At 33.7% G+C, this 9,399-nt stretch overlaps 1 pseudogene; it reads left to right on the plus strand.

Annotated features, from left to right (window-relative positions):
* The window catches only part of LOC106297994, an 8,899-nt pseudogene extending 6,491 nt beyond the window's left edge, over positions 1-2,408 (plus strand).
* Positions 2,409-9,399: the final 6,991 nt, after the last annotated feature.

Raw genomic sequence — 9,399 nt, forward strand, 5'->3', positions numbered from 1 at the left:
CTGAAGGGGAAATCGATTATATGTCACGTGTTCCTTATGCTAGTGCTGTAGGAATTTTGATGTATGCTATGGTTTGTACAAGACCAGATCTTGCACACGTAGTCAGTGTTGTGAGTAGGTTCATGGTTCAGCCGCGAAAGGAGCACTGGATCTCTGTGAAGAGGATTTTCCGGTACCTTATGGGTACATCTAATATTGGTCTTGTCTATGGAGACAAGGATCCGAGACTGGTTACTGAGTATTCTGATTCGGACTATGCAGGAGATGTGGACATCAGGAGATCTATGACTGGTTACGTATTTACTTTGGGTGGTTCTGTTGTGAGCTGGAAGACGACTTTGCAGTCGATAGTGACTTTGTCTACAACTGAGGCAGAGTATATAGCATTGACAGAAGCTGCTAAGGAGGCAATATGGTTGAGAGGATTTGCCAGTGATCTTGGTCTTCATCATGATCAGGCTACTGTGTTCTGTGATAGCTTAAGTGATATCTGCTTAGGAAAGGATCAGGTTCATCATGAGAGAACCAAACATATCGATGTAAGATACCATTTTCTGAGAGATGAGAAGAGGATTGAAGTGAAGAAGGTAGGAACAGCTGATAATCCTGCGGATATGTTCACTAAGCCGGTTCCTCATAGCAAGTTCAAGCATTGTCTTGATTTGCTAAACATCTCAAGCTGTTAAATCTGGCCCTGATGGGCGTTTGGCCCTGAGGGGCATCTGGCTCGAAAAGGAGCATCTGGCCCAAGTGAGGGCATCCGGTTCTGAGGAGCATCTGGTCCGACGGGACATCTGACATCTGAGTTCGATGGAACATCTGAACAAAGAGAGAGTCTGGTACATCTGTATTCTGAGCACGAAGAAGTGCATTCTGGTACATCTGATTATGGAGGATTCAAGTCAAGGTGGAGATTTGTTGAATAATGCCTTGAATCTGTTGGGCTTTAGTCTTTTTTGAGGCCCACTAGTGCTAGGGTTTTCTGGGACACAACTATATATATCTTGTGCCTCCTCTAAACCTAGTTAGCAGCCATAGAGAAACTATATCTGATCTTCTTGTAGACAGATCTTTGTAATTACTCCATCAATAAAATCTCTCTTTGCCTGTGGACGTAGCCGTTAGGGGTGAACCACGTTAAATCTCGGTGTCTTTCTTTATTGTTTATCCATCTGTTAATCTCTATCTTCTCACATCCGTCACAACATCACTATTCAGTGTTCAGGAGCCTTTGAGCAGCGAAGGGTTTCGTGTTTTAGTCAAGCACCGACACTCCTATGTCTCCGTTGATCTCTCCGACGACGACTCCAAAGGCTTCTCAGCTTCGAAAGAGGGTATTATCCTCCACTGGGACGTCTCCTCTGGGGAAAAAGGAGATTTATAAATGGCCGAGTGATGATACTCTCAAGTCTCACGGGATGAAAGTGAGGGAGCCTCGGATTAAAAAGCACAGCAGAGCGACTCTCGCCTTAGCTGCTAGCTCCGATGGTCGTTACTTGGCGACTGGAGGAGTTGATCACCATGTTCATATATGGGACGTTTTGACCAGAGAACACGTCCAGGCCTTTCCGGGTCACAGGAACACAGTTTCTTGTCTGTGTTTCTGACACGGGTCCACGGATCTTTATTCCGGTTTGTTTGATCGGAGCGTCAAGGCGTGGAATGTGGAGGATAAGGCTTTTGTGCAAGACAGTTTTGGGCACCAGTATTATGTCTTAGCCATCGATGCGCAGAGGAAAGAGCGTGCGAATTCTGTTGGAAGAGATAGAACAATGCAGTTACACAAGGTGAATAGGGTTTCTCTTAATCTTCTATGTGAACACTATTGGTGCACTGTCTCTTGAGAGCTGCTGTTTCATCAGTGATACTGAGTACCGGTCTGGTTCTGATAACATGACTGTTGCACTCTGGGGGATGTTGAAAAAGAAACCGATATTTCTCCTTAAGAATGAGCATTCCGTTGCAGCTGATGGAATCACCATTAATGGTAAGTTGCTTTTAACATTGCAGCATATAGTTAGTCAGAGAACACACAATTTTCTATTGTTTTATTTCAGCTGTTTTAATTCTTTTAAAAAAAAACAGAAAATGGTGATCATGATAAAGTGGAGTATAATAACTCTTGCACAGCAAGTTCTTGGGTCAGTTCAGTTGCTGTATGTAGAGGTAGTGATCTTTCTGCATCTGGAGCTGGTAATGGTTTTGTGCATTTGATGGCTGTTAAAGCAAGTGCCCTTCGGCCTTTATTCAAGCTTCCATTGGTGAGGTTACCTGACCTCCACCTCAAACGCCTCCGGGTCCTCCTTACGAAGGCGCCTATCAGGGTACTTCTCAGTCTCAGCCTCAGCCTCAGCCTCCACCAGAACAATACAATCACTGTCTGCTATCATGATCATCACTATTACTAGGACGCGAACTCTGATTACAGCTCTTGCATCCGTGGCTGGTTCGTTCCTTGCTCTCCTTCTTTTTGGATCCATGATAAATTATTTTCCTAGATCAATGTATCGTTACCTACTTACTATACGTGTTTTAGGAGTATTGAATCAATAATATTGATAATGATTCCGTTATTGCGTTCTTAGTCTTTAAATGAACTCTCAAACATGATATGAGTTTCTGTCATCAGGACATCATCTTCTTCTGTTAAACAAAGTCCCATCTAATATATTTTAGCTGTTCTGTCTGAAACTTTCAGTGTATTCACTTGTGATGTACCAACTTATATTATGTTTCGTTACAGTGAAGTGACCAGTGAAGTGACTCAGTTAACCAAATAGTTTTTGTTGCTGCTGTTTGTTAGAGGAATGCCGCTTAAGTTTAATAGCTATCGGATCGAACCACTAAGACCCAAAACGAAAGTCAACTTTGTTGCCTGTTTTTTTATGTTTATCAGATTTAATTAAAGAGGAGACCAGTGGAAGATAAGATCAAGAGGAACAAGATCAAGAACAGATCACTCCATCAATATGTTGTTCTCTGGGAATACAAAGAATTGATCAAAAAGACAAGACGTGGTCCTTCTATACAATCTGTCAAGCTATGAGGGTTCTGAAACCGAAGGAAATGTAAGAATCATTATACATCCTTCCTTTATTAAATAATCTCATGAAAGAACTGATTATATGGATAACGCTTTCAACTTTCCTTTTGTATGTATAGTTTGAATTTTTATAATTATTGAATCTCACCTTCGGGGTTAACGTAATCTCATCATCTTCCTTTTTCACATATCTCAGACTCGGATCTTTAGATTAGTAAACACAAATGAGACCCCTTTCTAATTGCAGAATCATTTGTTGTGTGTTATGGATGGCTGGTGGTTACATCTCAAAGGCTTCGCCTTACATTTTATCACTTCGTCTGAACCTCAGGAACTTTAGGTTCTGGAACCACAATCGAGCATCACGCTGATCTAGAATCGGTGGAGTTCTGGAATGGTTTAGCTAAAGAGACAAAATGATCTAGATTTCACATTTTACTTTAGATCAAACAAGGAAACAGAGAGAACATTCATCAATTATTCAAGAAGCAAATAGCCAAATATATGTCTAGAAAGGCTTATTCTCGAATTTGTTATCAAAAACTTTACTCCCCTCTGTTGTTTCTGTTGCTTCTGCATGTATTTTTTTTTTTTGACAGCAAACAATCACAGACTCATGTAGACTCTGTAAACCAAATTGGTAATTCTGCATCCATGTGTACAACGAAAGACGATTGTTGCCAGGCACTGTGTGCTAAGCTATCCGCCTTTAGGTTCGCCGCCCTGGGTACATGAATGATTTTTGAGTTGAGAAAGCTTCTTCTTAAAAGCTTGATGTCTTCCATATAGGTTCCAAATAATGGTCATTCTTCCGGTTCCGAAACCATCTTCACCAATTGAGAACAATCCGTTGCAAACGTAACCTGAAACTGTCTTAAATTCCTCATACATTCCATTGCCCATATCAATGCCTCCACCTCCGAATGCAGAGGTGATAGACATGCCGTACATTTCTTGCCCCTAGCAAATCATCAAAACCCGGTAAAGTACTAAACCAGCCTTGCCCTGAAAAAAGATCCTTATCTTTCCAGGAGCCATCTATAAAACACCATCTTCCTGAGTTCGCTTGAATAGGGTTGCTTTGCACTTCCTGTACCACCCGCTGATTCCTTAATACATGTGCCTCAGCCCAAAGTGTTGATTCCAATTCTGCTATTTTGAAGGTTTCCCTCGGGTCAATATCAATATTGCTAAATATTTTGTTATTCCGACATTTCCATATATACAATAATATCCTTGCGAACTGATGGTCATCCATTTTTGGATTAACTCTCCAAAAGAGATGATCCATATTGGCGAAGAAGGAGCTCATAAGAAAGATATTCAGGTTCGATGTTATCTTAGATAGCACCCACACTTGTCGTGTTAGAGGACATTCAAAGAACACATGGTTAATTGATTCCTCATGATCTCCGCATCGTTTACAACATATATCTCCCACGCTTCTGCATGTATTATTTCGAAGAAAATATATGTAAACAATATCATTTCTAATTTTCTATGACCCAACTTAATTATTAAGATGCGAAATTGAGTATTTGATAGTATTCTTTTATATGGGATATGTGTAAGGCGATGGAAAAGCCAAAGGATCTACTAATTAATGGTCTGACTGGTTTATCCGCTATCACCCACAAATGCAGCTTTTGCGGTTAGTAGCGGTTCCTGGCGTTTTACAACAATCACAGAAACCGTTTTACACCGTTCCAAACTTCTCAAAATCAAAAGCTGGTAATCTTTTTTTCATTTTTTTAAAAAAATATGTAAATATAAAAATAAATAATTATATATATTTTTTTATAAATACTAACATATATATATAAAATTTTAGTACTATTATTTTATAAATTTAACTTTTATATTTATTTTAATGATATGATTTATAAATATAATTTTAATATTTATTATAATAATATTATTTATAAATATAGTTTTATATTTATTATATTATATTGAGTATTAAAATTAGCATTTTTGTAATTAAACTTTCTGCCTATTAAATAATGTTTTATTAATTTTTTTTTTCATATGTGGGTAAACCAATCAAAATGATCCGTAAACGCAATAATTTTCAAACGTTGTGTCAGTTATACAAAACACTTAATAATGCTTAAAATCGCAGCCACCCACTTCCGCAAACTCCCGCAACTGCAACCGTTACGTTTGAACCAGTCAAACCTTAAATATTACTTTATTAGTTGACAATCATATGACCAAAACCTTTGAGTCCAAATGAAGCGGACCGATGGACGGGTTCATAGGTGCATAGCATATACCAAGGGTACGATTGGTTTCTCCGCTACCACCCGCAAACACAGTTTTTGCAGGTTGTAGCGGTTGTTGGCGTTTTGCAACAATCATTCAAACCGCTCTAAACCTTATAAATTCAAAAGCTGGTTACATCTAACGTTTGCGTTTGCAGTTGCGGGAGGATAAATTTTTTTCTTTTTTTAAAAAACAATATAAATACATAAATAAAAAATTTTCAATAAGAATTTTAAATTTGAATTATAAAAATACAAAAATATATCTATTATATTTTAATTAATATTATAAATTTTTTAAATAAAAACATTTTCTATAATTTAAAAAAAAATTAAAACTATAACTTTCTAAATATACTTTTATATTTATTATAATATTATGATTTTTGATATTTTTATAATTATATAAAATGTAAATATTGTTAATTTATTATTTAACCGCTGCTGCATTTGGTTTTTAACCAGTCATAAGTATCCCGCATACGCACTAATTTCTAACCGCAGAACCAGTCGTACAAATCTTTTAAAACCGCTAGAAATCGCAACCACCTGTATCCGCAAACTTCCGAAACCATAACCAAAAACCGATGCGTTTGAACCAGTCAGGCCCTAAATTCAACGGGTACTTGGGCTGATTATAAAATTATAACAAACCAATATTAACTCAGATATCGGTTGCCAGTTGGCCAAAACTGGGTTAACTTGGGTTTGAGGTTAAACAATAAATTTTCCGCTTCCACTAAAAGTTTTACTTGCTTTCTTTTCATTATTTTTATAACGTTAACCATTTTTTTTTTAATTTTTTACCCACTTCTACTATATTATTCATTATTTTCAATGTCAGTAGCCATATTAAATTCAAAGAAGATGTATTAGTTCCTTTCTAACTAATTTTGTATTTTGGATTTATAATATTTTTAATTCATAATGAAACGACAGATTTTAGATTTTCTGATTCTTACTATTTTAATGTTTCATTATAATTCAACCATTTATTTCATAATATAATGGTTTAAAACTACTTTTGCAATATATACATTATTTTCATATTTCAATGTAATTTTATACTTATTAGATATTTTGTGGCCAATTAAATTATGCTAATTATTGTCTAATTGGTTGAATTTAAATTACAAAACACAGTTTTCTAAATTAATAATTTTTATATTAAAGATTTAAATTAAAACTAATTACATTTTAAAACAGATAGAGTAATCTGTATACTAAGGGGATGACTGGTTTTTCCGCTACCACCCGCAAACGCAGCATTTACGGTTGGTCGCGGTTGTCAGCGATCCGCAACAATCATCCAAACCGCTCTAAACCGCTTCTAACCGCTTCAAACCGCTTCAAACCAAAAGCTGGCTCCAGCTAGCGTTTGCGGTTGCGGGCTGTTGCGGGAGGACAATTTTTTTTCTTTTTTCTAAAACAATATAAATACAAAAATAAAAAATTTCAATAAATTTTTTAAAATTGAAATTATAAAAATAATAAAATATACCTATCATTTATAATTAATATTATAAATTTTTATAATTAATATTATAAATTTTTATAATAAAAATAAATTAAATAATTTTGAAATATAATTTTCTAAACATAAATTTTATATTTATTATAATTTTATGAATTTTGATATTTTTATAATTATATTAAATGTAAATATTGTTAATTTATTATTTAACCGTTACTGCATTTTGTAGTTAACCAGTCATAAGTATCCTGCAAACGCATCAATTTTTAACCGCATTACCAGTCGTACAAATCTCTTAAAACTACTAAAAACTGCAACCACCTGCATGCGCAAACTCTCGCAGCCGCAACCGCTGCGTTTGAACCAGTCAGGCCCTAACTCTACACAGATATGAGGATACAAATTTTAAAGTGGTCTCACATTGAATTTCTCTCATTCTGTGCAGTCCTAATTGAAAAGAAATAAGCAAACATCTAATATTATAATATTCTCAATATATTAGAAATGGTCGAACCGTACAAAGACTATACAAACCAGTTACGGGTGATGTTAGGAATATTAGTGGCTAAATCAGTTTTCTTTCGCACAAACACTCACTCCATTTATGAAGTGTAATTTTTCTATCTAATGATATCAGTTATTTGATCAGAAAAAAAAAAGAAAAGAAATTGTCAAACTGTACAAAGACTATATACATTGTAATTGGAGAAACAAAAGAAACAAAAATCAATCGATGACTTTTAAGGTATATGACCCGGAAGCATAATGACTGGGTGATATATACAGACAGCAACATACAACTTATTTGCAAATAAATTTTCATATAGACTCAAGAATGACGAAAAATATGTCATCAAAATATATTGTATATATTGTGATAAATATATTCAATCACATTAGTATTTTCATGATATTTTTTCTTAATAGAAAGATAGTAAACAAATTTGTAAATATCATATACACTACTAAAAAAATCAGATCCTTTAAATAATAACAAAAAGATATAATGAAGGTACAAATATTGGAAACATCAATTCTCTGCAATTAAAAATAGGACAATAAAAATTTAAAAATACGAAATAAAACAAAAAATAAATATAGTAAAAAAGATTTAGTAAAATAAAATCATATTATAGTTTCCATAATTTTATTTATTTATAATTTTCATAATTTATAGTGCTCAGTTACGCTAAAAAGTCTAAATTTACAACATACACAATTTTATTTCCATGTTTTAAACCTATTACCTAATTAAAATGATTCTAAAATAAATGACAGCATGAAGATTGGAAAATCTAAATAAAAAATATATGATAAAATATAATACATAATGTTAAAGTTACATTATCATTGATCACTAAAAATCATGATCGTAGCAATAAAAATAAAATTACAAACATTTTTATTAAAACCATAGAAACACAACAAAGTGTTATTAAATATACAAAATACAAATTTGACATAAAAACTCACTAATATGACGGAACAGCATTTAAATAAATAATTTTATCGTCACAAGCTCGGAAATTTCAAGTTGTTATCGTCACAAGCATAAGACTATCTAAAGGTAAGCGATCTATATTTAATTTATTGTTCATACATATAATACACTCACTATTGCGGGAAAACTACAACTCAGCTTCATCACTAACAACAAAATTTTACTTTGATAGCTTAATCAAATACATCAAGCACCTCAAAGGACGAATAACAAGTCAACCAAATAATGAACTCAAGAGCACCTTCACCTATTCAACGAAACAAAAACATCAAGACAAATCAAAGCAATAGAGGAAAATACGCTCTCCAACCTCTTCATGTTTCTTTATTCGTATCCCAGCAAATTATTGTACTATGCCTTCGAATATAATAAGTGCACTAAATCTATTTTCATCAATTCATTCACAAATTTTATCTCTCCAACTAGAAAAAAGTTATAAGACATCCAATCAAATCTTAATTAAAATTAGCAAATACATTTTCAATATTTTAAGAGATTTCCACCTTAAAATTAATATATTTAATTAAAAGCATTATCCGCGCGTAGCGCGGACAAAGAATCTAGTGATTCTAAAGTTAAAACATAGTTTAAATTTGCAGTAGATTTTATAATTGTTTTATACAAAAACTAAGTAAAGATGAAATGTATTTACATCATAACTAGGTTTAGTTAACTTTTATTCATCTTACTTATCATTCTATATATGACTTCGAGTAATAATAAACAACAAATTGTGAGTTAAATTATTTTGAATTTGTTAGACAGAAGGCAAAGAATAAATTCAAACCAATTTAAAGTTTCTACCCATTTAATAGTGCTTAAAATTTATTGTAACATATATACACAATTTATATTCAAATATAAGTGCAAATTTTATAAAAATACCCCGTGCGTAGCATGTCCAATATGGTAAAACCGAACCGTACCGAACCGAACCGAACCGAACCGAACCGAAATAGACAATATGGTGTGGTTTTGGTATATACCATATAAACAAAATGGATATGATTTTATAAAAACCGCAGGATTTGGATATGGTTTGGTTTATAACCGATTAAACCGAATAAAACCGATCAAAAGAAGAAACATGTAAATATGTACACATTTTATAACGTCA

Source organism: Brassica oleracea, chromosome C6 (genome assembly GCF_000695525.1).
Source record: "Brassica oleracea var. oleracea cultivar TO1000 chromosome C6, BOL, whole genome shotgun sequence".
NCBI lineage: Eukaryota > Viridiplantae > Streptophyta > Magnoliopsida > Brassicales > Brassicaceae > Brassica > Brassica oleracea.